Source organism: Oryza brachyantha, unplaced genomic scaffold (genome assembly GCF_000231095.2).
Source record: "Oryza brachyantha unplaced genomic scaffold, ObraRS2 ChrUN-Ctg46, whole genome shotgun sequence".
Classification (NCBI taxonomy): domain Eukaryota; kingdom Viridiplantae; phylum Streptophyta; class Magnoliopsida; order Poales; family Poaceae; genus Oryza; species Oryza brachyantha.
The window spans coordinates 679,754-705,295 of NW_024427246.1; the positions used below are offsets into that span (position 1 = coordinate 679,754).

General features: G+C 57.8%; 42 non-coding genes and 10 pseudogenes across 42 annotated transcripts; all 52 read right to left on the reverse strand.

Moving 5' to 3' along the window:
- Nucleotides 1-18: 18 nt before the first annotated feature.
- Nucleotides 19-136, reverse strand: LOC121056509. Its single transcript, XR_005813367.1, has one exon. It is a non-coding gene; the product is annotated as a 5S ribosomal RNA (ribosomal RNA).
- A 372-nt stretch (nt 137-508) lies between these two features.
- LOC121056173 lies at nt 509-627 on the reverse strand. The gene has a single exon (XR_005813040.1). It is a non-coding gene; the product is annotated as a 5S ribosomal RNA (ribosomal RNA).
- Nucleotides 628-999: 372 nt separating this feature from the next.
- On the reverse strand, nt 1,000-1,118 carry LOC121056377. The gene has a single exon (XR_005813237.1). It is a non-coding gene; the product is annotated as a 5S ribosomal RNA (ribosomal RNA).
- A 372-nt stretch (nt 1,119-1,490) lies between these two features.
- On the reverse strand, nt 1,491-1,608 carry LOC121056458. The gene has a single exon (XR_005813316.1). It is a non-coding gene; the product is annotated as a 5S ribosomal RNA (ribosomal RNA).
- A 372-nt stretch (nt 1,609-1,980) lies between these two features.
- LOC121056621 lies at nt 1,981-2,099 on the reverse strand. Its single transcript, XR_005813402.1, has one exon. It is a non-coding gene; the product is annotated as a 5S ribosomal RNA (ribosomal RNA).
- A 372-nt stretch (nt 2,100-2,471) lies between these two features.
- Nucleotides 2,472-2,590, reverse strand: LOC121056162. The gene has a single exon (XR_005813029.1). It is a non-coding gene; the product is annotated as a 5S ribosomal RNA (ribosomal RNA).
- Nucleotides 2,591-2,962: 372 nt separating this feature from the next.
- Nucleotides 2,963-3,081, reverse strand: LOC121056577. The gene has a single exon (XR_005813398.1). It is a non-coding gene; the product is annotated as a 5S ribosomal RNA (ribosomal RNA).
- A 372-nt stretch (nt 3,082-3,453) lies between these two features.
- On the reverse strand, nt 3,454-3,572 carry LOC121056137. The gene has a single exon (XR_005813004.1). It is a non-coding gene; the product is annotated as a 5S ribosomal RNA (ribosomal RNA).
- A 372-nt stretch (nt 3,573-3,944) lies between these two features.
- LOC121056417 lies at nt 3,945-4,094 on the reverse strand (annotated as a pseudogene).
- Nucleotides 4,095-4,466: 372 nt separating this feature from the next.
- Nucleotides 4,467-4,585, reverse strand: LOC121056345. Its single transcript, XR_005813206.1, has one exon. It is a non-coding gene; the product is annotated as a 5S ribosomal RNA (ribosomal RNA).
- Nucleotides 4,586-4,957: 372 nt separating this feature from the next.
- On the reverse strand, nt 4,958-5,076 carry LOC121056151. Its single transcript, XR_005813018.1, has one exon. It is a non-coding gene; the product is annotated as a 5S ribosomal RNA (ribosomal RNA).
- Nucleotides 5,077-5,448: 372 nt separating this feature from the next.
- On the reverse strand, nt 5,449-5,598 carry LOC121056337 (annotated as a pseudogene).
- Nucleotides 5,599-5,970: 372 nt separating this feature from the next.
- On the reverse strand, nt 5,971-6,089 carry LOC121056307. Its single transcript, XR_005813172.1, has one exon. It is a non-coding gene; the product is annotated as a 5S ribosomal RNA (ribosomal RNA).
- A 373-nt stretch (nt 6,090-6,462) lies between these two features.
- Nucleotides 6,463-6,581, reverse strand: LOC121056388. The gene has a single exon (XR_005813248.1). It is a non-coding gene; the product is annotated as a 5S ribosomal RNA (ribosomal RNA).
- A 374-nt stretch (nt 6,582-6,955) lies between these two features.
- LOC121056526 lies at nt 6,956-7,073 on the reverse strand. Its single transcript, XR_005813384.1, has one exon. It is a non-coding gene; the product is annotated as a 5S ribosomal RNA (ribosomal RNA).
- A 372-nt stretch (nt 7,074-7,445) lies between these two features.
- LOC121056402 lies at nt 7,446-7,565 on the reverse strand. Its single transcript, XR_005813262.1, has one exon. It is a non-coding gene; the product is annotated as a 5S ribosomal RNA (ribosomal RNA).
- A 372-nt stretch (nt 7,566-7,937) lies between these two features.
- Nucleotides 7,938-8,057, reverse strand: LOC121056179. Its single transcript, XR_005813046.1, has one exon. It is a non-coding gene; the product is annotated as a 5S ribosomal RNA (ribosomal RNA).
- A 371-nt stretch (nt 8,058-8,428) lies between these two features.
- LOC121056406 lies at nt 8,429-8,546 on the reverse strand. The gene has a single exon (XR_005813266.1). It is a non-coding gene; the product is annotated as a 5S ribosomal RNA (ribosomal RNA).
- Nucleotides 8,547-8,918: 372 nt separating this feature from the next.
- LOC121056432 lies at nt 8,919-9,037 on the reverse strand. The gene has a single exon (XR_005813290.1). It is a non-coding gene; the product is annotated as a 5S ribosomal RNA (ribosomal RNA).
- Nucleotides 9,038-9,411: 374 nt separating this feature from the next.
- On the reverse strand, nt 9,412-9,530 carry LOC121056159. The gene has a single exon (XR_005813026.1). It is a non-coding gene; the product is annotated as a 5S ribosomal RNA (ribosomal RNA).
- A 375-nt stretch (nt 9,531-9,905) lies between these two features.
- On the reverse strand, nt 9,906-10,023 carry LOC121056407. Its single transcript, XR_005813267.1, has one exon. It is a non-coding gene; the product is annotated as a 5S ribosomal RNA (ribosomal RNA).
- Nucleotides 10,024-10,397: 374 nt separating this feature from the next.
- On the reverse strand, nt 10,398-10,517 carry LOC121056195. The gene has a single exon (XR_005813062.1). It is a non-coding gene; the product is annotated as a 5S ribosomal RNA (ribosomal RNA).
- A 357-nt stretch (nt 10,518-10,874) lies between these two features.
- On the reverse strand, nt 10,875-10,994 carry LOC121056457. Its single transcript, XR_005813315.1, has one exon. It is a non-coding gene; the product is annotated as a 5S ribosomal RNA (ribosomal RNA).
- Nucleotides 10,995-11,369: 375 nt separating this feature from the next.
- Nucleotides 11,370-11,489, reverse strand: LOC121056350. Its single transcript, XR_005813211.1, has one exon. It is a non-coding gene; the product is annotated as a 5S ribosomal RNA (ribosomal RNA).
- Nucleotides 11,490-11,863: 374 nt separating this feature from the next.
- Nucleotides 11,864-11,982, reverse strand: LOC121056163. The gene has a single exon (XR_005813030.1). It is a non-coding gene; the product is annotated as a 5S ribosomal RNA (ribosomal RNA).
- A 371-nt stretch (nt 11,983-12,353) lies between these two features.
- Nucleotides 12,354-12,471, reverse strand: LOC121056397. The gene has a single exon (XR_005813257.1). It is a non-coding gene; the product is annotated as a 5S ribosomal RNA (ribosomal RNA).
- A 375-nt stretch (nt 12,472-12,846) lies between these two features.
- Nucleotides 12,847-12,963, reverse strand: LOC121056597 (annotated as a pseudogene).
- A 378-nt stretch (nt 12,964-13,341) lies between these two features.
- LOC121056444 lies at nt 13,342-13,460 on the reverse strand. Its single transcript, XR_005813302.1, has one exon. It is a non-coding gene; the product is annotated as a 5S ribosomal RNA (ribosomal RNA).
- A 376-nt stretch (nt 13,461-13,836) lies between these two features.
- Nucleotides 13,837-13,957, reverse strand: LOC121056549 (annotated as a pseudogene).
- Nucleotides 13,958-14,334: 377 nt separating this feature from the next.
- LOC121056578 lies at nt 14,335-14,454 on the reverse strand (annotated as a pseudogene).
- Nucleotides 14,455-14,829: 375 nt separating this feature from the next.
- LOC121056487 lies at nt 14,830-14,949 on the reverse strand. Its single transcript, XR_005813345.1, has one exon. It is a non-coding gene; the product is annotated as a 5S ribosomal RNA (ribosomal RNA).
- Nucleotides 14,950-15,332: 383 nt separating this feature from the next.
- Nucleotides 15,333-15,455, reverse strand: LOC121056381. The gene has a single exon (XR_005813241.1). It is a non-coding gene; the product is annotated as a 5S ribosomal RNA (ribosomal RNA).
- A 378-nt stretch (nt 15,456-15,833) lies between these two features.
- On the reverse strand, nt 15,834-15,953 carry LOC121056556 (annotated as a pseudogene).
- Nucleotides 15,954-16,333: 380 nt separating this feature from the next.
- On the reverse strand, nt 16,334-16,454 carry LOC121056591 (annotated as a pseudogene).
- A 401-nt stretch (nt 16,455-16,855) lies between these two features.
- On the reverse strand, nt 16,856-16,974 carry LOC121056127. Its single transcript, XR_005812994.1, has one exon. It is a non-coding gene; the product is annotated as a 5S ribosomal RNA (ribosomal RNA).
- A 378-nt stretch (nt 16,975-17,352) lies between these two features.
- Nucleotides 17,353-17,471, reverse strand: LOC121056174. The gene has a single exon (XR_005813041.1). It is a non-coding gene; the product is annotated as a 5S ribosomal RNA (ribosomal RNA).
- A 372-nt stretch (nt 17,472-17,843) lies between these two features.
- Nucleotides 17,844-17,962, reverse strand: LOC121056185. Its single transcript, XR_005813052.1, has one exon. It is a non-coding gene; the product is annotated as a 5S ribosomal RNA (ribosomal RNA).
- Nucleotides 17,963-18,333: 371 nt separating this feature from the next.
- LOC121056196 lies at nt 18,334-18,452 on the reverse strand. Its single transcript, XR_005813063.1, has one exon. It is a non-coding gene; the product is annotated as a 5S ribosomal RNA (ribosomal RNA).
- A 372-nt stretch (nt 18,453-18,824) lies between these two features.
- LOC121056207 lies at nt 18,825-18,943 on the reverse strand. The gene has a single exon (XR_005813074.1). It is a non-coding gene; the product is annotated as a 5S ribosomal RNA (ribosomal RNA).
- Nucleotides 18,944-19,314: 371 nt separating this feature from the next.
- On the reverse strand, nt 19,315-19,433 carry LOC121056218. The gene has a single exon (XR_005813085.1). It is a non-coding gene; the product is annotated as a 5S ribosomal RNA (ribosomal RNA).
- A 369-nt stretch (nt 19,434-19,802) lies between these two features.
- Nucleotides 19,803-19,922, reverse strand: LOC121056575 (annotated as a pseudogene).
- Nucleotides 19,923-20,292: 370 nt separating this feature from the next.
- LOC121056242 lies at nt 20,293-20,411 on the reverse strand. Its single transcript, XR_005813108.1, has one exon. It is a non-coding gene; the product is annotated as a 5S ribosomal RNA (ribosomal RNA).
- Nucleotides 20,412-20,783: 372 nt separating this feature from the next.
- Nucleotides 20,784-20,901, reverse strand: LOC121056257. The gene has a single exon (XR_005813123.1). It is a non-coding gene; the product is annotated as a 5S ribosomal RNA (ribosomal RNA).
- A 367-nt stretch (nt 20,902-21,268) lies between these two features.
- LOC121056229 lies at nt 21,269-21,387 on the reverse strand. The gene has a single exon (XR_005813096.1). It is a non-coding gene; the product is annotated as a 5S ribosomal RNA (ribosomal RNA).
- Nucleotides 21,388-21,754: 367 nt separating this feature from the next.
- Nucleotides 21,755-21,872, reverse strand: LOC121056275. The gene has a single exon (XR_005813140.1). It is a non-coding gene; the product is annotated as a 5S ribosomal RNA (ribosomal RNA).
- Nucleotides 21,873-22,239: 367 nt separating this feature from the next.
- Nucleotides 22,240-22,357, reverse strand: LOC121056243. Its single transcript, XR_005813109.1, has one exon. It is a non-coding gene; the product is annotated as a 5S ribosomal RNA (ribosomal RNA).
- Nucleotides 22,358-22,724: 367 nt separating this feature from the next.
- On the reverse strand, nt 22,725-22,843 carry LOC121056510. The gene has a single exon (XR_005813368.1). It is a non-coding gene; the product is annotated as a 5S ribosomal RNA (ribosomal RNA).
- Nucleotides 22,844-23,208: 365 nt separating this feature from the next.
- Nucleotides 23,209-23,326, reverse strand: LOC121056256. The gene has a single exon (XR_005813122.1). It is a non-coding gene; the product is annotated as a 5S ribosomal RNA (ribosomal RNA).
- A 361-nt stretch (nt 23,327-23,687) lies between these two features.
- On the reverse strand, nt 23,688-23,804 carry LOC121056198. Its single transcript, XR_005813065.1, has one exon. It is a non-coding gene; the product is annotated as a 5S ribosomal RNA (ribosomal RNA).
- A 370-nt stretch (nt 23,805-24,174) lies between these two features.
- Nucleotides 24,175-24,288, reverse strand: LOC121056559 (annotated as a pseudogene).
- A 363-nt stretch (nt 24,289-24,651) lies between these two features.
- Nucleotides 24,652-24,768, reverse strand: LOC121056459. Its single transcript, XR_005813317.1, has one exon. It is a non-coding gene; the product is annotated as a 5S ribosomal RNA (ribosomal RNA).
- A 360-nt stretch (nt 24,769-25,128) lies between these two features.
- On the reverse strand, nt 25,129-25,239 carry LOC121056625 (annotated as a pseudogene).
- Nucleotides 25,240-25,542: the final 303 nt, after the last annotated feature.

Genomic DNA, 25,542 nt, shown 5'->3' on the forward strand with positions numbered 1-25,542 from the left:
CCAAAACGGCTAAAAAGAGGGATGCAACACGAGGACTTCCAGGAGGTCACCCATCCTAGTACTACTCTGGCCGAAGCACGCTTAACTTCGGAGTTTTGATGGGATCCGGTGCTTTTGTGCTGGTATGATCGCATCCAGCATGTCTCGCACCGCCTGCCCCCTTATGCTCCCCGCGCGTGGCCCTTACCCGTCCGCCCGGGGCGAACCGTGCCGTCGTAGGAGCGAATAAGTGGCTGACTCGTATCGCGTACGAACGGCAGGGTCTCATGAGAGCGAAAAGCGAGATACGTGTACCCCGAGCGAACGGCGGGACGTCTGTCCCGGACAGAAGTTGGAACGAACGACGGCGTCGCCAGGCACGCGCGTCACGAGCGATAAACGCGTAGGCCGAACGAATGGCTCCGGCAAGTACCGAAAACGGTAAAAATGAACGAATGGCTCGACCGAGGTCCCAAAACAGCAAAAATGAACGAATGTCTCGACGAAGAACCCAAAACGGCTAAAAAGAGAGATGCAACACGAGGACTTCCTAGGAGGTCACCCATCCTAGTACTACTCTCGCCCAAGCACGCTTAACTTTGGAGTTCTGATGGGATCCGGTGCTTTAGTGCTGGTATGATCGCATCCAGCATGTCTCGCACCGCCTGCCCCCTTATGCTCCTCGCGCGTGGCCCTTACCCGTCCGCCCGGGGCCAACCGTGCCGTCGTAGGAGCGAATAAGCGGCTGACTCGTACCGCGTACGAACGGCAGGGTCTCATGAGAGCGAAAAGCGAGATACGTGTACCCCGAGCGAACGGCGGGACGTCTGTCCCGGACAGAAGTTGCAACGAACGACGGCGTCGCCAGGCACGCGCGTCACGAGCGATAAACGCGTAGGCCGAACGAATGGCTCCGGCAAGTACCGAGAACGGTAAAAATGAACGAATGGCTCGACCGAGGTCCCAAAACGGCAAAAATGAACGAATGTCTCGACCAAGAACCCAAAACGGCTAAAAAGAGGGATGCAACACGAGGACTTCCCAGGAGGTCACCCATCCTAGTACTACTCTCGCCCAAGCACGCTTAACTTCGGAGTTCTGATGGGATCCGGTGCTTTAGTGCTGGTATGATCGCAGCCAGCATGTCTTGCACCGCCTGCCCCCTCATGCTCCCCGCGCGTGGCCCTTACCCGTCCGCCCGGGGCGAACCGTGCCGTCGTAGGAGCGAATAAGCGGCTGACTCGTACCGCGTACGAACGGCAGGGTCTCATGAGAGCGAAAAGCGAGATACGTGTACCCCGAGCGAACGGCGGGACGTCTGTCCCGGACAGAAGTTGGAACGAACGACGGCGTCGCCAGGCACGCGCGTCACGAGCGATAAACGCGTAGGCCGAACGAATGGCTCCGGCAAGTACCGAAAACGGTAAAAATGAACGAATGGCTCGACCGAGGTCCCAAAACAGCAAAAATGAACGAATGTCTCGACGAAGAACCCAAAACGGCTAAAAAGAGAGATGCAACACGAGGACTTCCAGGAGGTCACCCATCCTAGTACTACTCTGGCCCAAGCACGCTTAACTTCGGAGTTTTGATGGGATCCGGTGCTTTTGTGCTGGTATGATCGCATCCAGCATGTGTTGCACCGCCTGCCCCCTTATGCTCCCCACGCGTGGCCCTCACCCGTCCGCCAAGGGCGAACCGTGCCGTCGTAGGAGCGAATAAGCGGCTGACTCGTACCGCGTACGAACGGCAGGGTCTCATGAGAGCGAAAAGCGAGATACGTGTACCCCGAGCGAACGGCGGGACGTCTGTCCCGGACAGAAGTTGGAACGAACGACGGCGTCGCCAGGCACGCGCGTCACGAGCGATAAACGCGTAGGCCGAACGAATGGCTCCGGCAAGTACCGAGAACGGTAAAAATGAACGAATGGCTCGACCGAGGTCCCAAAACGGCAAAAATGAACGAATGTCTCAACCAAGAACCCAAAACGGCTAAAAAGAGGGATGCAACACGAGGACTTCCCAGGAGGTCACCCAACCTAGTACTACTCTCGCCCAAGCACGCTTAACTTCGAAGTTCTGATGGGATCCGGTGCTTTAGTGCTGGTATGATCGCATCCAGCATGTCTCGCACCGCCTGCCCCCTTATGCTCCCCGCGCGTGGCCCTTACCCGTCCTCCCGGGGCGAACCGTGCCGTCGTAGGAGCGAATAAGTGGCTGACTCGTACCGCGTACGAACGGCAGGGTCTCATGAGAGCGAAGAGCGAGATACGTGTACCCCGAGCGAACGGCGGGACGTCTGTCCCGGACAGAAGTTGGAACGAACGACGGCGTCGCCAGGCACGCGCGTCACGAGCGATAAACGCCTAGGCCGAACGAATGGCTCCGGCAAGTACCGAGAACGGTAAAAATGAACGAATGGCTCGACCGAGGTCCCAAAACGGCAAAAATGAACGAATGTCTCGACCAAGAACCCAAAACGGCTAAAAAGAGCGATGCAACACGAGGACTTCCCAGGAGGTCACCCATCCTAGTACTACTCTCGCCCAAGCACGCTTAACTTCGGAGTTCTGATGGGATCCGGTGCTTTAGTGCTGGTATGATCGCAGCCAGCATGTCTTGCACCGCCTGCCCCCTCATGCTCCCCGCGCGTGGCCCTTACCCGTCCGCCCGGGGCGAACCGTGCCGTCGTAGGAGCGAATAAGCGGCTGACTCGTACCGCGTACGAACGGCAGGGTCTCATGAGAGCGAAAAGCGAGATACGTGTACCCCGAGCGAACGGCGGGACGTCTGTCCCGGACAGAAGTTGCAACGAACGACGGCGTCGCCAGGCACGCGCGTCACGAGCGATAAACGCGTAGGCCGAACGAATGGCTCCGGCAAGTACCGAGAACGGTAAAAATGAACGAATGGCTCGACCGAGGTCCCAAAACGGCAAAAATGAACGAATGTCTCGACCAAGAACCCAAAACGGCTAAAAAGAGGGATGCAACACTAGGACTTCCCAAGAGGTCACCCATCCTAGTACTACTCTCGCCCAAGCACGCTTAACTTCGGAGTTCTGATGGGATCCGGTGCTTTAGTGCTGGTATGATCGCATCCAGCATGTGTTGCACCGCCTGCCCCCTTATGCTCCCCGCGCGTGGCCCTTACCCGTCCGCCAAGGGCGAACCGTGCCGTCGTAGGAGCGAATAAGCGGCTGACTCGTACCGCGTACGAAAGGCAGGGTCTCATGAGAGCGAAAAGCGAGATACGTGTACCCCGAGCGAACGGCGGGACGTCTGTCCCGGACAGAAGTTGGAACGAACGACGGCGTCGCCAGGCACGCGCGTCACGAGCGATAAACGCGTAGGCCGAACGAATGGCTCCGGCAAGTACCGAGAACGGTAAAAATGAACGAATGGCTCGACCGAGGTCCCAAAACGGCAAAAATGAACGAATGTCTCGACCAAGAACCCAAAACGGCTAAAAAGAGGGATGCAACACGAGGACTTCCCAGGAGGTCAACCATCCTAGTACTACTCTCGCCCAAGCACGCTTAACTTCAGAGTTCTGATGGGATCCGGTGCTTTAGTGCTGGTATGATCGCATCCAGCATGTCTCGCACCGCCTGCCCCCTTATGCTCCCCGCGCGTGGCCCTTACCCGTCCGCCCGGGGCGAACCGTTCCGTCGTAGGAGCGAATAAGCGGCTGACTCGTACCGCGTACGAACGGCAGGGTCTCATGAGAGCGAAAAGCGAGATACGTGTACCCCGAGCGAACGGCGGGACGTCTGTCCCGGACAGAAGTTGGAACGAACGACGGCGTCCCCAGGCACGCGCGTCACGAGCGATAAACTCGTAGGCCAAACGAATGGCTCCGGCAAGTACCGAAAACGGTAAAAATGAACGAATGGCTCGACCGAGGTCCCAAAACAGCAAAAATAAACGAATGTCTCGACCAAGAACCCAAAACGGCTAAAAAGAGGGATGCAACACGAGGACTTCCTAGGAGGTCACCCATCCTAGTACAACTCTCGTCCAAGCACGCTTAACTTCGGAGTTCTGATGGGATCCGGTGCTTTACTTCGGAGTTCTGATGGGATCCGGTGCTTTAGTGCTGGTATGATCGCATCCAGCATGTCTCGCACCGCCTGCCCCCTTATGCTCCCCGCGCGTGGCCCTTACCCGTCCGCCCGGGGCGAGCCGTGCCGTCGTAGGAGCGAATAAGTGGCTGACTCGTATCGCGTACGAACGGCAGGGTCTCATGAGAGCGAAAAGCGAGATACGTGTACCCCGAGCGAACGGCGGGACGTCTGTCCCGGACAGAAGTTGGAACGAACGACGGCGTCGCCAGGCACGCGCGTCACGAGCGATAAACGCGTAGGCCGAACGAATGGCTCCGGCAAGTACCGAAAACGGTAAAAATGAACGAATGGCTCGACCGAGGTCCCAAACCAGCAAAAATGAACGAATGTCTCGACGAAGAACCCAAAACGGCTAAAAAGAGAGATGCAACACGAGGACTTCCTAGGAGGTCACCCATCCTAGTACTACTCTCGCCCAAGCACGCTTAACTTTGGAGTTTTGATGGGATCCGGTGCTTTTGTGCTGGTATGATCGCATCCAGCATGTGTTGCACCGCCTGCCCCCTTATGCTCCCCGCGCGTGGCCCTTACCCGTCCGCCAAGGGCGAACCGTGCCGTCGTAGGAGCGAATAAGCGGCTGACTCGTACCGCGTACGAACGGCAGGGTCTCATGAGAGCGAAAAGCGAGATACGTGTACCCCGAGCGAACGGCGGGACGTCTGTCCCGGACAGAAGTTGGAACGAACGACGGCGTCGCCAGGCACGCGCGTCACGAGCGATAAACGCGTAGGCCGAACGAATGGCTCCGGCAAGTACCAAGAACGGTAAAAATGAACGAATGGCTCGACCGAGGTCCCAAAACGGCAAAAATGAACGAATGTCTCGACCAAGAACCCAAAACGGCTAAAAAGAGGAATGCAACACGAGGACTTCCCAGGAGGTCAACCATCCTAGTACTACTCTCGCCCAAGCACGCTTAACTTCAGAGTTCTGATGGGATCCGGTGCTTTAGTGCTGGTATGATCGCATCCAGCATGTCTCGCACCGCCTGCCCCCTTATGCTCCCCGCGCGTGGCCCTTACCCGTCCGCCCGGGGCGAACCGTGCCGTCGTAGGAGCGAATAAGCGGCTGACTCGTACCGCGTACGAACGGCAGGGTCTCATGAGAGCGAAAAGCGAGATACGTGTACCCCGAGCGAACGGCGGGACGTCTGTCCCGGACAGAAGTTGGAACGAACGACGGCGTCCCCAGGCACGCGCGTCACGAGCGATAAACGCGTAGGCCGAACGAATGGCTCCGGCAAGTACCGAAAACGGTAAAAATGAACGAATGGCTCGACCGAGGTCCCAAAACAGCAAAAATGAACGAATGTCTCGACCAAGAACCCAAAACGGCTAAAAAGAGGGATGCAACACGAGGACTTCCTAGGAGGTCACCCATCCTAGTACTACTCTCGCCCAAGCACGCTTAACTTCGGAGTTCTGATGGGATCCGGTGCTTTACTTCGGAGTTCTGATGGGATCCGGTGCTTTAGTGCTGGTATGATCGCATCCAGCATGTCTCGCACCGCCTGCCCCCTTATGCTCCCCGCGCGTGGCCCTTACCCGTCCGCCCGGGGCGAACCGTGCCGTCGTAGGAGCGAATAAGTGGCTGACTCGTATCGCGTACGAACGGCAGGGTCTCATGAGAGCGAAAAGCGAGATACGTGTACCCCGAGCGAACGGCGGGACGTCTGTCCCGGACAGAAGTTGGAACGAACGACGGCGTCGCCAGGCACGCGCGTCACGAGCGATAAACGCGTAGGCCGAACGAATGGCTCCGGCAAGTACCGAAAACGGTAAAAATGAACGAATGGCTCGACCGAGGTCCCAAAACAGCAAAAATGAACGAATGTCTCGACGAAGAACCCAAAACGGCTAAAAAGAGAGATGCAACACGAGGACTTCCTAGGAGGTCACCCATCCTAGTACTACTCTCGCCCAAGCACGCTTAACTTTGGAGTTTTGATGGGATCCGGTGCTTTAGTGCTGGTATGATCGCATCCAGCATGTCTCGCACCGCCTGCCCCCTTATGCTCCTCGCGCGTGGCCCTTACCCGTCCGCCCGGGGCCAACCGTGCCGTCGTAGGAGCGAATAAGCGGCTGACTCGTACTGCGTACGAACGGCAGGGTCTCATGAGAGCGAAAAGCGAGATACGTGTACCCCGAGCGAACGGCGGGACGTCTGTCCCGGACAGAAGTTGCAACGAACGACGGCGTCGCCAGGCACGCGCGTCACGAGCGATAAACGCGTAGGCCGAACGAATGGCTCCGGCAAGTACCGAAAACGGTAAAAATGAACGAATGGCTCGACCGAGGTCCCCAAAACGGCAAAAATGAACGAATGTCTCGACCAAGAACCCAAAACGGCTAAAAAGAGGGATGCAACACGAGGACTTCCCAGGAGGTCACCCATCCTAGTACTACTCTCGCCCAAGCACGCTTAACTTCGGAGTTCTGATGGGATCCGGTGCTTTAGTGCTGGTATGATCGCAGCCAGCATGTCTTGCACCGCCTGCCCCCTCATGCTCCCCGCGCGTGGCCCTTACCCGTCCGCCCGGGGCGAACCGTGCCGTCGTAGGAGCGAATAAGCGGCTGACTCGTACCGCGTACGAACGGCAGGGTCTCATGAGAGCGAAAAGCGAGATACGTGTACCCCGAGCGAACGGCGGGACGTCTGTCCCGGACAGAAGTTGGAACGAACGACGGCGTCGCCAGGCACGCGCGTCACGAGCGATAAACGCGTAGGCCGAACGAATGGCTCCGGCAAGTACCGAAAACGGTTAAAAATGAACGAATGGCTCGACGAGGTCCCAAAACAGCAAAAATGAACGAATGTCTCGACGAAGAACCCAAAACGGCTAAAAAGAGGGATTTGCAACACGAGGACTTCCAGGAGGTCACCCATCCTAGTACTACTTTGGCCCAAGCACGCTTAACTTCGGAGTTTTGATGGGATCCGGTGCTTTTGTGCTGGTATGATCGCATCCAGCATGTCTCGCACCGCCTGCCCCCTTATGCTCCCCGCGCGTGGCCCTTACCCGTCCGCCCGGGGCGAACCGTGCCGTCGTAGGAGCGAATAAGTGGCTGACTCGTATCGCGTACGAACGGCAGGGTCTCATGAGAGCGAAAAGCGAGATACGTGTACCCCGAGCGAACGGCGGGACGTCTGTCCCGGACAGAAGTTGGAACGAACGACGGCGTCGCCAGGCACGCGCGTCACGAGCGATAAACGCGTAGGCCGAACGAATGGCTCCGGCAAGTACCGAAAACGGTAAAAATGAACGAATGGCTCGACCGAGGTCCCAAAACAGCAAAAATGAACGAATGTCTCGACGAAGAACCCAAAACGGCTAAAAAGAGAGATGCAACACGAGGACTTCCCTAGGAGGTCACCCATCCTAGTACTACTCTCGCCCAAGCACGCTTAACTTTGGAGTTTTGATGGGATCCGGTGCTTTAGTGCTGGTATGATCGCATCCAGCATGTCTCGCACCGCCTGCCCCCTTATGCTCCTCGCGCGTGGCCCTTACCCGTCCGCCCGGGGCCAACCGTGCCGTCGTAGGAGCGAATAAGCGGCTGACTCGTACCGCGTACGAACGGCAGGGTCTCATGAGAGCGAAAAGCGAGATACGTGTACCCCGAGCGAACGGCGGGACGTCTGTCCCGGACAGAAGTTGCAACGAACGACGGCGTCGCCAGGCACGCGCGTCACGAGCGATAAACGCGTAGGCCGAACGAATGGCTCCGGCAAGTACCGAGAACGGTAAAAATGAACGAATGGCTCGACCGAGGTCCCAAAACGGCAAAAATGAACGAATGTCTCGACCAAGAACCCAAAACGGCTAAAAAGAGGGATGCAACACGAGGACTTCCCAGGAGGTCACCCATCCTAGTACTACTCTCGCCCCAAGCACGCTTAACTTCGGAGTTCTGATGGGATCCGGTGCTTTAGTGCTGGTATGATCGCAGCCAGCATGTCTTGCACCGCCTGCCCCCTCATGCTCCCCGCGCGTGGCCCTTACCCGTCCGCCCGGGGCGAACCGTGCCGTCGTAGGAGCGAATAAGCGGCTGACTCGTACCGCGTACGAACGGCAGGGTCTCATGAGAGCGAAAAGCGAGATACGTGTACCCCGAGCGAACGGCGGGACGTCTGTCCCGGACAGAAGTTGGAACGAACGACGGCGTCGCCAGGCACGCGCGTCACGAGCGATAAACGCGTAGGCCGAACGAATGGCTCCGGCAAGTACCGAAAACGGTAAAAATGAACGAATGGCTCGACCGAGGTCCCAAACAGCAAAAATGAACGAATGTCTCGACGAAGAACCCAAAACGGCTAAAAAGAGGGATGCAACACGAGGACTTCCAGGAGGTCACCCATCCTAGTACTACTCTGGCCCAAGCACGCTTAACTTCGGAGTTTTGATGGGATCCGGTGCTTTTGTGCTGGTATGATCGCATCCAGCATGTGTTGCACCGCCTGCCCCCTTATGCTCCCCACGCGTGGCCCTCACCCGTCCGCCAAGGGCGAACCGTGCCGTCGTAGGAGCGAAATAAGCGGCTGACTCGTACCGCGTACGAACGGCAGGGTCTCATGAGAGCGAAAAGCGAGATACGTGTACCCCGAGCGAACGGCGGGACGTCTGTCCCGGACAGAAGTTGGAACGAACGACGGCGTCGCCAGGCACGCGCGTCACGAGCGATAAACGCGTAGGCCGAACGAATGGCTCCGGCAAGTACCGAGAACGGTAAAATGAACGAATGGCTCGACCGAGGTCCCAAAACGGCAAAAATGAACGAATGTCTCAACCAAGAACCCAAAACGGCTAAAAAGAGGGATGCAACACGAGGACTTCCCAGGAGGTCACCCATCCTAGTACTACTCTCGCCCAAGCACGCTTAACTTCGAAGTTCTGATGGGATCCGGTGCTTTAGTGCTGGTATGATCGCATCCAGCATGTCTCGCACCGCCTGCCCCCTTATGCTCCCCGCGCGTGGCCCTTACCCGTCCTCCCGGGGCGAACCGTGCCGTCGTAGGAGCGAATAAGTGGCTGACTCGTACCGCGTACGAACGGCAGGGTCTCATGAGAGCGAAGAGCGAGATACGTGTACCCCGAGCGAACGGCGGGACGTCTGTCCCGGACAGAAGTTGGAACGAACGACGGCGTCGCCAGGCACGCGCGTCACGAGCGATAAACGCCTAGGCCGAACGAATGGCTCCGGCAAGTACCGAGAACGGTAATAAAATGAACGAATGGCTCGACCGAGGTCCCAAAACGGCAAAAAATGAACGAATGTCTCGACCAAGAACCCAAAACGGCTAAAAAGAGGATGCAACACGAGGACTTCCCAGGAGGTCACCCATCCTAGTACTACTCTCGCCCAAGCACGCTTAACTTCGGAGTTCTGATGGGATCCGGTGCTTTAGTGCTGGTATGATCGCAAGCCAGCATGTCTTGCACCGCCTGCCCCCTCATGCTCCCCGCGCGTGGCCCTTACCCGTCCGCCCGGGGCGAACCGTGCCGTCGTAGGAGCGAATAAGCGGCTGACTCGTACCGCGTACGAACGGCAGGGTCTCATGAGAGCGAAAAAGCGAGATACGTGTACCCCGAGCGAACGGCGGGACGTCTGTCCCGGACAGAAGTTGGAACGAACGACGGCGTCGCCAGGCACGCGCGTCACGAGCGATAAACGCGTAGGCCGAACGAATGGCTCCGGCAAGTACCGAAAACGGTAAAAAATGACCGAATGGCTCGACCGAGGTCCCAAAACAGCAAAAATGAACGAATGTCTCGACGAAGAACCCAAAACGGCTAAAAAGAGGGATGCAACACGAGGACTTCCAGGAGGTCACCCATCCTAGTACTACTCTGGCCCAAGCACGCTTAACTTCGGAGTTTTGATGGGATCCGGTGCTTTTGTGCTGGTATGATCGCATCCAGCATGTGTTGCACCGCCTGCCCCCTTATGCTCCCCACGCGATTGGCCCTTACCCGTCCGCCAAGGGCGAACCGTGCCGTCGTAGGAGCGAATAAGCGGCTGACTCGTACCGCGTACGAACGGCAGGGTCTCATGAGAGCGAAAAGCGAGATACGTGTACCCCGAGCGAACGGCGGGACGTCTGTCCCGGACAGAAGTTGGAACGAACGACGGCGTCGCCAGGCACGCGCGTCACGAGCGATAAACGCGTAGGCCGAACGAATGGCTCCGGCAAGTACCGAGAACGGTAAAAATGAACGAATGGCTCGACCGAGGTCCCAAAACGGCAAAAATGAACGAATGTCTCGACCAAGAACCCAAAACGGCTAAAAAGAGGGATGCAACACGAGGACTTCCCAGGAGGTCACCCATCCTAGTACTACTCTCGCCCAAGCACGCTTAACTTCGAGAGTTCTGATGGGATCCGGTGCTTTAGTGCTGGTATGATCGCATCCAGCATGTCTCGCACCGCCTGCCCCCTTATGCTCCCCGCGCGTGGCCCTTACCCGTCCGCCCGGGGCGAACCGTGCCGTCGTAGGAGCGAATAAGCGGCTGACTCGTACCGCGTACGAACGGCAGGGTCTCATGAGAGCGAAAAGCGAGATACGTGTACCCCGAGCGAACGGCGGGACGTCTGTCCCGGACAGAAGTTGGAACGAACGACGGCGTCGCCAGGCACGCGCGTCACGAGCGATAAACGCGTAGGCCGAACGAATGGCTCCGGCAAGTACCGAAAACGGTAAAAATGAACGAATGGCTCGACCGAGGTCCCAAAACGGCAAAAATGAACGAATGTCTCGACCAAGAACCCAAAACGGCTAAAAAGAGGACTTCCCAGGAGGTCACCCATCCTAGTACTACTCTCGCCCAAGCACGCTTAACTTCGGAGTTCTGATGGGATCCGGTGCTTTAGTGCTGGTATGATCGCAGCCAGCATGTCTGGCACCGCCTGCCCCCTCATGCTCCCCGCGCGTGGCCCTTACCCGTCCGCCCGGGGCGAACCGTGCCGTCGTAGGAGCGAATACGCTGGCTGACTCGTACCGCGTACGAACGGCAGGGTCTCATGAGAGCGAAAAGCGAGATACGTGTACCCCGAGCGAACGGCGGGACGTCTGTCCCGGACAGAAGTTGGAACGAACGACGGCGTCGCCAGGCACGCGCGTCACGAGCGATAAACGCGGTAGGCCGAACGAATGGCTCCGGCAAGTACCGAAAACGGTAAAAATGAACCGAATGGCTCGACCGAGGTCCCAAAACAGCAAAAATGAACGAATGTCTCGACGAAGAACCCAAAACGGCTAAAAAGAGAGATGCAACACGAGGACTTCCTAGGAGGTCACCCATCCTAGTACTACTCTCGCCCAAGCACGCTTAACTTCGGAGTTTTGATGGGATCCGGTGCTTTTAGTGCTGGTATGATCGCATCCAGCATGTGTTGCACCGCCTGCCCCTTATGCTCCCTCAGCGCGTGGCCCTTACCCGTCCGCCAAGGGGCAACCGTGCCGTCGTAGGAGCGAATAAGCGGCTGACTCGTACCCGCGTACGAACGGCAGGGTCTCATGAGAGCGAAAAAGCGAGATACGTGTACCCCGAGCGAACGGCGGGACGTCTGTCCCGGACAGAAGTTGGAACGAACGACGGCGTCGCCAGGCACGCGCGTCACGAGCGATAAACGCGTAGGCCGAACGAATGGCTCCGGCAAGTACCGAAAACGGTAAAATGAACGAATGGCTCGACCGAGGTCCCAAAACGGCAAAAATGAACGAATGTCTCGACCAAGAACCCAAAACGGCTAAAAAGAGGGATGCAACACGAGGACTTCCCAGGAGGTCACCCATCCTAGTACTACTCTCGCCCAAGCACGCTTAACTTCGGAGTTCTGATGGGATCCGGTGCTTTAGTGCTGGTATGATCGCATCCAGCATGTCTCGCACCGCCTGCCCCCTAATGCTCCCGCGCGTGGCCCTTACCCGTCCGCCCGGGGCGAACCGTGCCGTCGTAGGAGCGAATAAGCGGCTGACTCGTACCGCGTACGAACGGCAGGGTCTCATGAGAGCGAAAAGCGAGATACGTGTACCCCGAGGCGAACGGCGGGACGTCTGTCCCGGACAGAAGTTGGAACGAACGACGGCGTCGCCAGGCACGCGCGTCACGAGCGATAACGCGTAGGCCGAACGAATGGCTCCGGCAAGTACCGAAAACGGTAAAAATGAACGAATGGCTCGACCGAGGTCCCAAAACAGCAAAAATGAACGAATGTCTCGACGAAGAACCCAAACGGCTCTTAAAAGAGGATGCAACACGAGGACTTCCAGGAGGTCACCCATCCTAGTACTACTCCTGCCCAAGCACGCTTAACTTCGGAGTTTTGATGGGATCCGGTGCTTTTGTGCTGGTATGATCGCATCCAGCATGTCTTGCACCGCCTGCCCCCCTTATGCTCCCCGCGCGTGGCCCTACCCGTCCGCCCGGGCGAACCGTTGCCGTCGTAAGGAGCGAATAAGTGGCTGACTCGTACCGCGTACGAACGGCAGGGTCTCATGAGAGCGAAAAGCGAGCTACGTGTACCCGAGCGAACGGCGGGACGTCTGTCCCGGACAGAAGTTGGACACGAACGACGGCGTCGCCAGGCACGCGCGTCACGAGCGATAAACGCGTAGGCCGAACGAATGGCTCCGGCAAGTACCGAAACGGTATAAAATGAACGAATGGCTCGACCGAGGTCCCAAAACAGCAAAAATGAACGAATGTCTCGAACGAAAGAACCCAAAACGGCTAAAAAGAGAGATGCAACACGAGGACTTCCTAGGAGGTCACCCACCTAGTACTACTCTCGGCCCAAGCACGCTTAACTCGGAGTTTTGATGGATCCGGTGCTTTTAGTGCTGTATGATCGCATCCAGCATGTCTCGCCACCGCCTGCCCCCTTATGCTCCCCGCGCGTGGCCCTTACCCGTCCGCCGGGGCCGAACCGTGCCGTCGTAAGGAGCGAAATAAGCGGCTGACTCGTACCGCGTACGAACGGCAGGGTCTCATGAGAGCGAAAAGCGAGATACGTGTACCCGAGCGAACGGCGGGACGTCTGTCCCGGACAGAAGTTGCAACGAACGACGGCGTCGCCAGGCACGCGCGTCACGAGCGATAAACGCGTAGGCCGAACGAATGGCTCCGGCAAGTACCGAGAACGGTTAAAAATGATACGAATGGCTCGACCGAGGTCCCAAAACAGCAAAAATGAACGAATGTCTCGACCAAGAACCCAAAACGGCCTAAAAAGAGGGATTGCAACACGAGGACTTCCCAGGAGGTCACCCATCCTAGTACTACTCTCGCCCAAGCACGCTTAACTCGGAGTTCTGATGGGATCCGGTGCTTTAGTGCTGGTTATGATCGCAGCCAGCATGTCTCGCACCGCCTGCCCCCTATGCTCCCCGCGCGTGGCCCTTACCCGTCCGCCCGGGGCGAACCGTGCCGTCGTAGGAGCGAATAAGCGGCTGACTCGTACCGCGTACGAACGGCAGGGTCTCATGAGAGCGAAAAGCGAGATACGTGTACCCCGAGCGAACGGCGGGACGTCTGTCCCGGACAGAAGTTGGAACGAACGACGGCGTCGCCAGGCACGCGCGTCACGAGCGATAAACGCGTAGGCCGAACGAATGGCTCCGGCAAGTACCGAGAACGGTAATAAAAATGAACGAATGGCTCGACCGAGGTCCCCAAAACGGCAAAAAATGAACGAATGTCTCGACCAAGAACCCAAACGGCTCTAAAAGAGGGATGCAACACGAGGACTTCCCAGGAGGTCACCCATCCTGTACTACTCTCGACCCAAGCACGCTTAACTTCGGTAGTTCTGATGGGATCCGGTGCTTTTAGTGCTGGTATGATAGCATCCAGCATGTCTTGCACCGCCCTGCCCCCTATGCTCCCCGCGCGTGGCCCCTTACCCGTCCGCCCGGGGCGAACCGTGCCGTCGTAGGAGCGAATAAGCGGCTGACTCGTACCGCGTACGAACGGCAGGGTCTATGAGAGCGAAAAGCGAGATACGTGTACCCGAGCGAACGGCGGGACGTCTGTGCCCCGGAACAGAAGTTGGAACGACGACGGCGTCGCCAGGCACGCAGCGTCACGAGCGATAAACTGCGTAGGCCGACGAATGGCTCCGGCAAGTACCGAAACGGTTTATAAAATGAACGAATGGCTCGACGAGGTCCACAAAACGGCAAAAAATGAACGAATGTCTCGACCAAGACCCAAAACGGCTAAAAAGAGGGATTGCAACACGAGGACTTCCCAGGGAGGTCACCCATCCTAGTACTACTCTCGCCCAAGCACGCTTAACTTCGAAGAGTTCTGAGGGATCCGGTGCTTTAGTGCTGTATGATCGCATCCAGCATGTCTCGCACCGCCTGCCCCCTTATGCTCCCGCGCGTGCCCTACCCGTCCTCCGGGGCGAACGTGCCGTCGTAGGAGCGAATAAGTGGCTGACTCGTACCGCGTACGAACGGCAGGGTCTCATGAGAGCGAAAAGCGAGATACGTGTACCCGAGGCGAACGGCGGGACGTCTGTCCCGGACAGAAGTTGGAAACGACGACGGCGTCGCCAGGCACGCGCGTTCACGAGCGATAAACGCCTAGGCGAACGAAATGGCTCCGGCAAGTACCGAAACGGTTTTAAAAATGAACGAATGGCTCGCACGAGGTCCCAACAACGGCAAAAAAAATGAACGAATGTCTCGACCAAAGAACCCAAAACGGCTAAAAAGAGGATTGCAACACGAGGACCTTCCCAGGAGGTCACCCATCTAGTACTACTCTCGCCCAAGCAACGCTTAACTTCGGAGTTCTGATGGGATCCGGTGCTTTAGTGCTGGTATGATCGCATCCAGCATTGTCTGCACCGCCTGCCCCCTATGCTCCACGCGCGTGTGCCCTTACCCGTCCGCCCGGGGCGAACCGTGCCGTAGTAGGAGCGAATAAGCGGGCTGACTCGTACCGCGTACGAACGGCAGGGTCTCATGAGAGCGAAAAAAGCGAGATACGTGTACCCCGAGCGGAACGGCGGGACGTCTGTCCGGACAGAAGTTGGAACGAACGACGGCGTCGCCAGGCACGCGCGTCACGACGCGATAAACGCGTAGGCCGAACGAATGGCCTCCGGCAAGTACCGAAAACGGTAATTTATAAAAATGAACGAATGGCTCGACCGAGGTCCCAAACAGCAAAAACTGAACGAATGTCTCGACGAAGAACCCAAACGGCTAAAAAGAGGGATGCAACACGAGGACTTCCCAGGAGGTCACCCATCCTAGTACTACTCTCGCCCAAGCACGCTTAACTTCTGAGTTCTTGATGGGATCCGGTGCTTATTTAGTGCTGGTCTGATCGCATCCAGCATGTCTCGCACCGCCTGCCCCCCTTATAGCTCCCCGGCGTGGCCCTTACCCGTCCGCCAGGGCGCGAACCGTGCCGTCGTAGGACGCGAATAAGCGGCTGACTCGTACCGCGTACGAACGGCAGGGTCTCATGAGAGCGAAAAGCGAGATACGTGTACCCCGAGCGAACGGCGGGACGTCTGTCCCGGACAGAAGTTGGAACGAACGACGGCGTCGCCAGGCACGCGCGTCACGAGCGATAAACGCGTAGGCCGAACGAATGGCTCCGGCAAGTACCGAAAACGGTAATAAATGAACGAATGGCTCGACCGAGGTCCCAAAACGGCAAAAATGAACGAATGTCTCGACCAAGAACCCAAAACGGCTCTAAAAGAGGGATTGCAACACGCAGGACTTCCCAGGAGGTCACCCATCCTTAGTACTACTCTCGCCCAAGCACGCTTAACTTCGAAGTTCTGATGGATCCGGTGCTTTAGTGCTTGTATGATCGCATCCAGCATGTCTCGCACCGCCTTTGCCCCCTTATGCTACCCGCGCGTGGCCCTTACCCGTCCTCCGGGGGCGAACCGTGCCGTCGTAGGAGCGAATAAGTGGCTGACTAGTACCGCGTACGAACGGCCAGGGTTCTCATGAGAGCGAAAAGCGAGATACGTGTACCCACTGATGCGAACGCGGGACGTCTGTCCCGGACAGAAGTTGGAACGAACGACGGCGTCGCCAGGCACGCGCGTCACGAGCGATAAACGCCTAGGCCGACACGAATGGCTCCGGCAAAGTACCGAAAACGGTAAAAATGAACGAATGGCTCGACGAGGTCCCAAACAGCCAAAATGAACGAATGTCTCGACCAAGAACCCAAAACGGCTAAAAAAGAGGGATTGCAACACGAGGACTCACCAGGAGGTCACCCCATCCTAGTACTACCTCTCGCCCAAGCACGCTTAACTTCGGAAGTTCTGAGGGATCCGGTGCTTTAGTGCTTGTATGATCGCAATCCTAAATGTCTTGCACCGCCCTGCCCCCCTTATGCTCCCCCGCGCGTGGCCCTTACCCGTCCGTCCCTGGGGCGAACCGTGCCGTCGTAGGTAGGCGAATAATAAGCGGCTGACTCGTACCGCGTACGAACGGCAGGGTCTCATGAGAGCGAAAAGCGAGATACGTGTACCCCAGGACTGGCGAACGGCTAGGGACGTCTGTCCCGCGAACAGAAGTTGGAAACGAACGACGGCGTCGCCAGGCACGCGCGTCCACGAGCGCTAAACGGCCCTAGGCCGAACGAATGGCTCCGGCCAAGTATCCCGAAACGGTAGTAAAATGAACGAATGGCTCGACCGAGGTCCAAAACAGCAAAAATGAACGAATGTCTCGACGAAGAACCCAAACGGCTCTCTAAAAGAGGGATGCAACACGAGGACTTCCCAGGAGGTCACCCATCCTAGTACTACTCTCGCCCAAGCACGCTTAACTTCGGAGTTTTGATGGGATCCGGTGCTTTAGTGCTGGTATGATCGCATCCAGCATTGTCTGCACCGCCTGCCCCCTTATGCTCCCCGCGCGTGGCCCTTAACCCGTCCGCCACGGGGCGAACCGTGCCGTCGTTAGGAGCGAATAAGCGGCTGACTGTACCGCGTACGAACGGCAGGGTCTCATGAGAGCGAAAAGCGAGATACGTGTACCCCGAGCGAACGGCGGGACGTCTGTCCCGGACAGAAGTTGGAACGAACGACGGCGTCGCCAGGCACGCCGCGTCCGAGCGATAAACGATCGTAGGCCGAACGAATGGCTCCGGCAAGTACCGAAAACGGTTAGTAAACTGAACGAATGGCTCGACCGAGGTCCCAAAACGGCAAAAATGAACGAATGTCTCGACAAGAACCCAAAACGGCTAAAAAGAGGGATGCAACACGAGGACTTCCCAGGAGGTCACCCATCCTAGTACTACTCTCGCCCAAGCACGCTTAACTTCGGAGTTCTGATGGGATCCGGTGCTTTAGTGCTGGTATGATCGCATCCAGCATGTCTCGCACCGCCTGCCCCCTTATGCTCCCCGCGCGTGGCCCTTACCCGTCCGCCCGGGGCGAACCGTGCCGTCGTAGGAGCGAATAAGCGGCTGACTCGTACCGCGTACGAACGGCAGGGTCTCATGAGAGCGAAAAGCGAGATACGTGTACCCCGAGCGAACGGCGGGACGTCTGTCCCGGACAGAAGTTGGAACGAACGACGGCGTCGCCAGGCACGCGCGTCACGAGCGATAAACGCGTAGGCCGAACGAATGGCTCCGGCAAGTACCGAAAACGGTAAAAATGAACGAATGGCTCGACCGAGGTCCCAAAACGGCAAAAATGAACGAATGTCTCGACGAAGAACCCAAAACGGCTAAAAAGAGGGATGCAACACGAGGACTTCCCAGGAGGTCACCCATCCTAGTACTACTCTCGCCCAAGCACGCTTAACTTCGGAGTTCTGATGGGATCCGGTGCTTTAGTGCTGGTATGATCGCATCCAGCATGTCTCGCACCGCCTGCCCCCTTATGCTCCCCGCGCGTGGCCCTTACCCGTCCGCCCGGGGCGAACCGTGCCGTCGTAGGAGCGAATAAGCGGCTGACTCGTACCGCGTACGAACGGCAGGGTCTCATGAGAGCGAAAAGCGAGATACGTGTACCCCGAGCGAACGGCGGGACGTCTGTCCCGGACAGAAGTGGAACGAACGACGGCGTCGCCAGGCACGCGCGTCACGAGCGATAAACGCGTAGGCCGAACGAATGGCTCCGGCAAGTACCGAAAACGGTAAAAATGAACGAATGGCTCGACCGAGGTCCCAAAACGGCAAAAATGAACGAATGTCTCGACGAAGAACCCAAAACGGCTAAAAAGAGGGATGCAACACGAGGACTTCCCAGGAGGTCACCCATCCTAGTACTACTCTCGCCCAAGCACGCTTAACTTCGGAGTTCTGATGGGATCCGGTGCTTTAGTGCTGGTATGATCGCATCCAGCATGTCTCGCACCGCCTGCCCCCTTATGCTCCCCGCGCGTGGCCCTTACCCGTCCGCCCGGGGCGAACCGTGCCGTCGTAGGAGCGAATAAGCGGCTGACTCGTACCGCGTACGAACGGCAGGGTCTCATGAGAGCGAAAAGCGAGATACGTGTACCCCGAGCGAACGGCGGGACGTCTGTCCCGGACAGAAGTTGGAACGAACGACGGCGTCGCCAGGCACGCGCGTCACGAGCGATAAACGCGTAGGCCGAACGAATGGCTCCGGCAAGTACCGAAAACGGTAAAAATGAACGAATGGCTCGACCGAGGTCCCAAAACAGCAAAAATGAACGAATGTCTCGACGAAGAACCCAAAACGGCTAAAAAGAGGGATGCAACACGAGGACTTCCCAGGAGGTCACCCATCCTAGTACTACTCTCGCCCAAGCACGCTTAACTTCGGAGTTCTGATGGGATCCGGTGCTTTAGTGCTGGTATGATCGCATCCAGCATGTCTCGCACCGCCTGCCCCCTTATGCTCCCCGCGCGTGGCCCTTACCCGTCCGCCCGGGGCGAACCGTGCCGTCGTAGGAGCGAATAAGCGGCTGACTCGTACCGCGTACGAACGGCAGGGTCTCATGAGAGCGAAAAGCGAGATACGTGTACCCCGAGCGAACGGCGGGACGTCTGTCCCGGACAGAAGGTGGAACGAACGACGGCGTCGCCAGGCACGCGCGTCACGAGCGATAAACGCGTAGGCCGAACGAATGGCTCCGGCAAGTACCGAAAACGGTAAAAATGAACGAATGGCTCGACCGAGGTCCCAAAACAGCAAAAATGAACGAATGTCTCGACAAGAACCCAAAACGGCTAAAAAGAGGGATGCAACACGAGGACTTCCCAGGAGGTCACCCATCCTAGTACTACTCTCGCCCAAGCACGCTTAACTTCGGAGTTCTGATGGGATCCGGTGCTTTAGTGCTGGTATGATCGCATCCAGCATGTCTCGCACCGCCTGCCCCCTTATGCTCCCCGCGCGTGGCCCTTACCCGTCCGCCCGGGGCGAACCGTGCCGTCGTAGGAGCGAATAAGCGGCTGACTCGTACCGCGTACGAACGGCAGGGTCTCATGAGAGCGAAAAGCGAGATACGTGTACCCCGAGCGAACGGCGGGACGTCTGTCCCGGACAGAAGTTGGAACGAACGACGGCGTCGCCAGGCACGCGCGTCACGAGCGATAAACGCGTAGGCCGAACGAATGGCTCCGGCAAGTACCGAAAACGGTAAAATGAACGAATGGCTCGACCGAGGTCCCAAAACGCAAAAATGAACGAATGTCTCGACAAGAACCCAAAACGGCTAAAAAGAGGGATGCAACACGAGGACTTCCCAGGAGGGTCACCAACCTAGTACTACTCCTGCCCAAGCATCGCTTAACTTCGGAGTTCTGATGGGATCGGTGCTTTAGTGCTGGGTATGATCGCATCCAGCATGTCTCGCACCGCCTGCCCCTTATGCTCCCCGCGCGTGGCCCTTACCCGTCCCGCCCGGGGCGAACCGTGCCGTCGTAGGAGCGAATAAGCGGCTGACTCGTACCGCGTACGAACGGCAGGGTCTCATGAGAGCGAAAAGCGAGATACGTGTACCCCGAGCGAACGGCGGGACGTCTGTCCCGGACAGAAGTTGGAACGAACGACGGCGTCGCCAGGCACGCGCGTCACGAGCGATAAACGCGTAGGCCGAACGAATGGCTCCGGCAAGTACCGAAAACGGTAAAAATGAACGAATGGCTCGACCGAGGTCCCAAAACGGCAAAAATGAACGAATGTCTCGACGAAGAACCCAAAACGGCTAAAAGAGGATGCAACACGAGGACTTCCCAGGAGGTCACCCATCCTAGTACTACTCTCGCCCAAGCACGCTTAACTTCGGAGTTCTGATGGGATCCGGTGCTTTAGTGCTGGTATGATCGCATCCAGCATGTCTCGCACCGCCTGCCCCCTTATGCTCCCCGCGCGTGGCCCTTACCCGTCCGCCCGGGGCGAACCGTGCCGTCGTAGGAGCGAATAAGCGGCTGACTCGTACCGCGTACGAACGGCAGGGTCTCATGAGAGCGAAAAGCGAGATACGTGTACCCCGAGCGAACGGCGGGACGTCTGTCCCGGACAGAAGTTGGAACGAACGACGGCGTCGCCAGGCACGCGCGTCACGAGCGATAAACGCGTAGGCCGAACGAATGGCTCCGGCAAGTACCGAAAACGGTAAAAATGAACGAATGGCTCGACCGAGGTCCCAAAACGGCAAAAATGAACGAATGTCTCGACGAAGAACCCAAAACGGCTAAAAAGAGGGATGCAACACGAGGACTTCCCAGGAGGTCACCCATCCTAGTACTACTCTCGCCCAAGCACGCTTAACTTCGAGTTCTGATGGGATCCGGTGCTTTAGTGCTGGTATGATCGCATCCATGTCTCGCACCGCCTGCCCCCTTATGCTCCCCGCGCGTGGCCCTTACCCGTCCGCCCGGGGCGAACCGTGCCGTCGTAGGAGCGAATAAGCGGCTGACTCGTACCGCGTACGAACGGCAGGGTCTCATGAGAGCGAAAAGCGAGATACGTGTACCCCGAGCGAACGGCGGGACGTCTGTCCCGGACAGAAGGTGGAACGAACGACGGCGTCGCCAGGCACGCGCGTCACGAGCGATAAACGCGTAGGCCGAACGAATGGCTCCGGCAAGTACCGAAAACGGTAAAAATGAACGAATGGCTCGACCGAGGTCCCAAAACCAAAAATGAACGAATGTCTCGACGAAGAACCCAAAACGGCTAAAAAGAGGGATGCAACACGAGGACTTCCCAGGAGGTCACCCATCCTAGTACTACTCTCGCCCAAGCACGCTTAACTTCGGAGTTCTGATGGGATCCGGTGCTTTAGTGCTGGTATGATCGCATCCAGCATGTCTCGCACCGCCTGCCCCCTTATGCTCCCCGCGTGGCCCTTACCCGTCCTCCCGGGGCGAACCGTGCCGTCGTAGGAGCGAATAAGCGGCTGACTCGTACCGCGTACGAACGGCAGGGTCTCATGAGAGCGAAAAGCGAGATACGTGTACCCCGAGCGAACGGCGGGACGTCTGTCCCGGACAGAAGTGGAACGAACGACGGCGTCGCCAGGCACGCGCGTCACGAGCGATAAACGCGTAGGCCGAACGAATGGCTCCGCAAGTACCGAAAACGGTAAAAATGAACGAATGGCTCGACCGAGGTCCCAAAACGCAAAAATGAACGAATGTCTCGACGAAGAACCCAAAACGGCTAAAAAGAGGGATGCAACACGAGGACTTCCCAGGAGGTCACCCATCCTAGTACTACTCTCGCCCAAGCACGCTTAACTTTGGAGTTCTGATGGATCCGGTGCTTTAGTGCTGGTATGATCGCATCCAGCATGTCTCGCACCGCCTGCCCCCTTATGCTCCCCGCGCGTGGCCCTTACCCGTCCGCCCGGGCGAACCGTGCCGTCGTAGGAGCGAATAAGCGCTGACTCGTACCGCGTACGAACGGCAGGGTCTCATGAGAGCGAAAAGCGAGATACGTGTACCCCGAGCGAACGGCGGGACGTCTGTCCCGGACAGAAGGTGGAACGAACGACGGCGTCGCCAGGCACGCGTCACGAGCGATAAACGCGTAGGCCGAACGAATGGCTCCGGCAAGTACCGAAAACGGTAAAAATGAACGAATGGCTCGACCGAGGTCCCAAACAGCAAAAATGAACGAATGTCTCGACGAAGAACCCAAAACGGCTAAAAAGAGGGATGCAACACGAGGACTTCCAGGAGGTCACCCATCCTAGTACTACTCTCGCCCAAGCATGCTTAACTTCGGAGTTCTGATGGGATCCGGTGCTTTAGTGCTGGTATGATCGCATCCAGCATGTCTCGCACCGCCTGCCCCCTTATGCTCCCCCGCGCGTGGCCCTTACCCGTCCGCCGGGGCGAACCGTGCCGTCGTAGGAGCGAATAAGCGGCTGACTCGTACCGCGTACGAACGGCAGGGTCTCATGAGAGCGAAAAGCGAGATACGTGTACCCCGAGCGAACGGCGGGACGTCTGTCCCGGACAGAAGTTGGAACGAACGACGGCGTCGCCAGGCACGCGCGTCACGAGCGATAACGCGTAGGCCGAACGAATGGCTCCGGCAAGTACCGAAACGGTAAAAATGAACGAATGGCTCGACCGAGGTCCCAAAACGCAAAAATGAACGAATGTCTCGACGAAGAACCCAAAACGGCTAAAAGAGGATGCAACACGAGGACTTCCCAGGAGGTCACCCATCCTAGTACTACTCTCGCCCAAGCATGCTTAACTTCGGAGTTCTGATGGGATCCGGTGCTTTAGTGCTGGTATGATCGCATCCAGCATGTCTCGCACCGCCTGCCCCTTATGCTCCCCGCGCGTGGCCCTTACCCGTCCCCCGGGGCGAACCGTGCCGTCGTAGGAGCGAATAAGTGGCTGACTCGTACCGCGTACGAACGGCAGGGTCTCATGAGAGCGAAAGCGAGATACGTGTACCCCGAGCGAACGGCGGGACGTCTGTCCCGACAGAAGGTGGAACGAACGACGGCGTCGCCAGGCACGCGCGTCACGAGCGATAAACGCGTAGGCCGAACGAATGGCTCCGGCAAGTACCGAAACGGTAAAAATGAACGAATGGCTCGACCGAGGTCCCAAAACGCAAAAATGAACGAATGTCTCGACGAAGAACCCAAAACGGCTAAAAGAGGGATGCAACACGAGGACTTCCCAGGAGGTCACCCATCCTAGTACTACTCTCGCCCAAGCAGCTTAACTTCGGAGTTCTGATGGGATCCGGTGCTTTAGTGCTGGTATGATCGCATCCATGTCTCGCACCGCCTGCCCCCTTATGCTCCCCGCGCGTGGCCCTTACCCGTCCTCCGGGGCGAACCGTGCCGTCGTAGGAGCGAATAAGTGGCTGACTCGTACCGCGTACGAACGGCAGGGTCTCATGAGAGCGAAAAGCGAGATACGTGTACCCGAGCGAACGGCGGGACGTCTGTCCCGACAGAAGTTGGAACGAACGACGGCGTCGCCAGGCACGCGCGTCACGAGCGATAAACGCCTAGGCCGAACGAATGGCTCCGGCAAGTACCGAAAACGGTAAAAATGAACGAATGGCTCGACCGAGGTCCCAAACAGCAAAAATGAACGAATTCTCGACAAGAACCCAAAACGGCTAAAAAGGGATGCAACACGAGGACTTCCCAGGGTCACCCATCCTAGTACTACTCTCGCCCAAGCACGCTTAACTTCGGAGTTCTGATGGGATCCGGTGCTTTAGTGCTGGTATGATCGCATCCAGCATGTCTTGCACCGCCTGCCCCCTTATGCTCCCCGCGCGTGGCCCTTACCCGTCCGCCCGGGGCGAACCGTGCCGTCGTAGGAGCGAATAAGCGGCTGACTCGTACCGCGTACGAACGGCAGGGTCTCATGAGAGCGAAAAGCGAGATACGTGTACCCCGAGCGAACGGCGGGACGTCTGTCCCGGACAGAAGTGGAACGAACGACGGCGTCGCCAGGCACGCGCGTCACGAGCGATAAACGCGTAGGCCGAACGAATGGCTCCGCAAGTACCGAAAACGGTAAAAATGAACGAATGGCTCGACCGAGGTCCCAAAACAGCAAAAATGAACGAATGTCTCGACGAAGAACCCAAAACGGCTAAAAAGAGGGATGCAACGAGGACTTCCCAGGAGGTCACCCATCCTAGTACTACTCTCGCCCAAGCACGCTTAACTTCGAGTTCTGATGGGATCCGTGCTTTAGTGCTGTATGATCGCATCCAGCATGTCTCGCACCGCCTGCCCCCTTATGCTCCCCGCGCGTGGCCCTTACCCGTCCCCCGGGGAACCGTGCCGTCGTAGGAGCGAATAAGCGGCTGACTCGTACCGCGTACGAACGGCAGGGTCTCATGAGAGCGAAAAGCGAGATACGTGTACCCCGAGCGAAGGCGGGACGTCTGTCCCGGACAGAAGGTGGAACGAACGACGGCGTCGCCAGGCACGCGCGTCACGAGCAATAAACGCGTAGGCCGAACGAATGGCTCCGGCAAGTACCGAAAACGGTAAAAATGAACGAATGGCTCGACCGAGTTCCAAACGCAAAAATGAACGAATGTCTCGACGAAGAACCCAAACGGCTAAAAAGAGGATGCAACACGAGGACTTCCTAGGAGTCACCCATCCTAGTACTACTCTCGCCCAAGCACGCTTAACTTCGGAGTTCTGATGGGATCCGGTGCTTTATGCTGGTATGATCGCATCCAGCATGTCTCGCACCGCCTGCCCCCTTATGCTCCCCGCGCGTGGCCCTTACCCGTCCGCCCGGGCGAACCTGCCGTCGTAGGAGCGAATAAGGCTGACTCGTACCGCGTACGAACGGCAGGGTCTCATGAGAGCGAAAAGCGAGATACGTGTACCCCGCGAACGGCGGGACGTCTGTCCCGGACAGAAGTGGAACGAACGACGGCGTCGCAGGCACGCACGTCACGAGCGATAAACGCGTAGGCCGAACGAATGGCTCCGCAAGTACCGAAAACGGTAAAAATGAACGAATGGCTCGACCGAGGTCCCAAAACAGCAAAAATGAACGAATGTCTCGACGAAGAACCAAACGGCTAAAAGAGGGATGCAACGAGGACTTCCCAGGAGTCACCCATCCTAGTACTACTCTCGCCCAAGCACGCTAACTTCGAGTTCTGATGGGATCCGGTGCTTTAGTGGTATGATCGCATCCACATGTCTCGCACCGCCTGCCCCCTTATGCTCCCCGCGCGTGGCCCTTACCCGTCCGCCCGGGGCGAACCGTGCCGTCGTAGGAGCGAATAAGCGGCTGACTCGTACCGCGTACGAACGGCAGGGTCTCATGAGAGCGAAAAGCGAGATACGTGTACCCCGAGCGAACGGCGGGACGTCTGTCCCGGACAGAAGTTAACGAACGACGCGGCGTCGCCAGGCACGCGCGTCACGAGCGATAAACGCGTAGGCCGAACGAATGGCTCCGGCAAGTACCGAAAACGGTTAAAATGAAACGAATGGC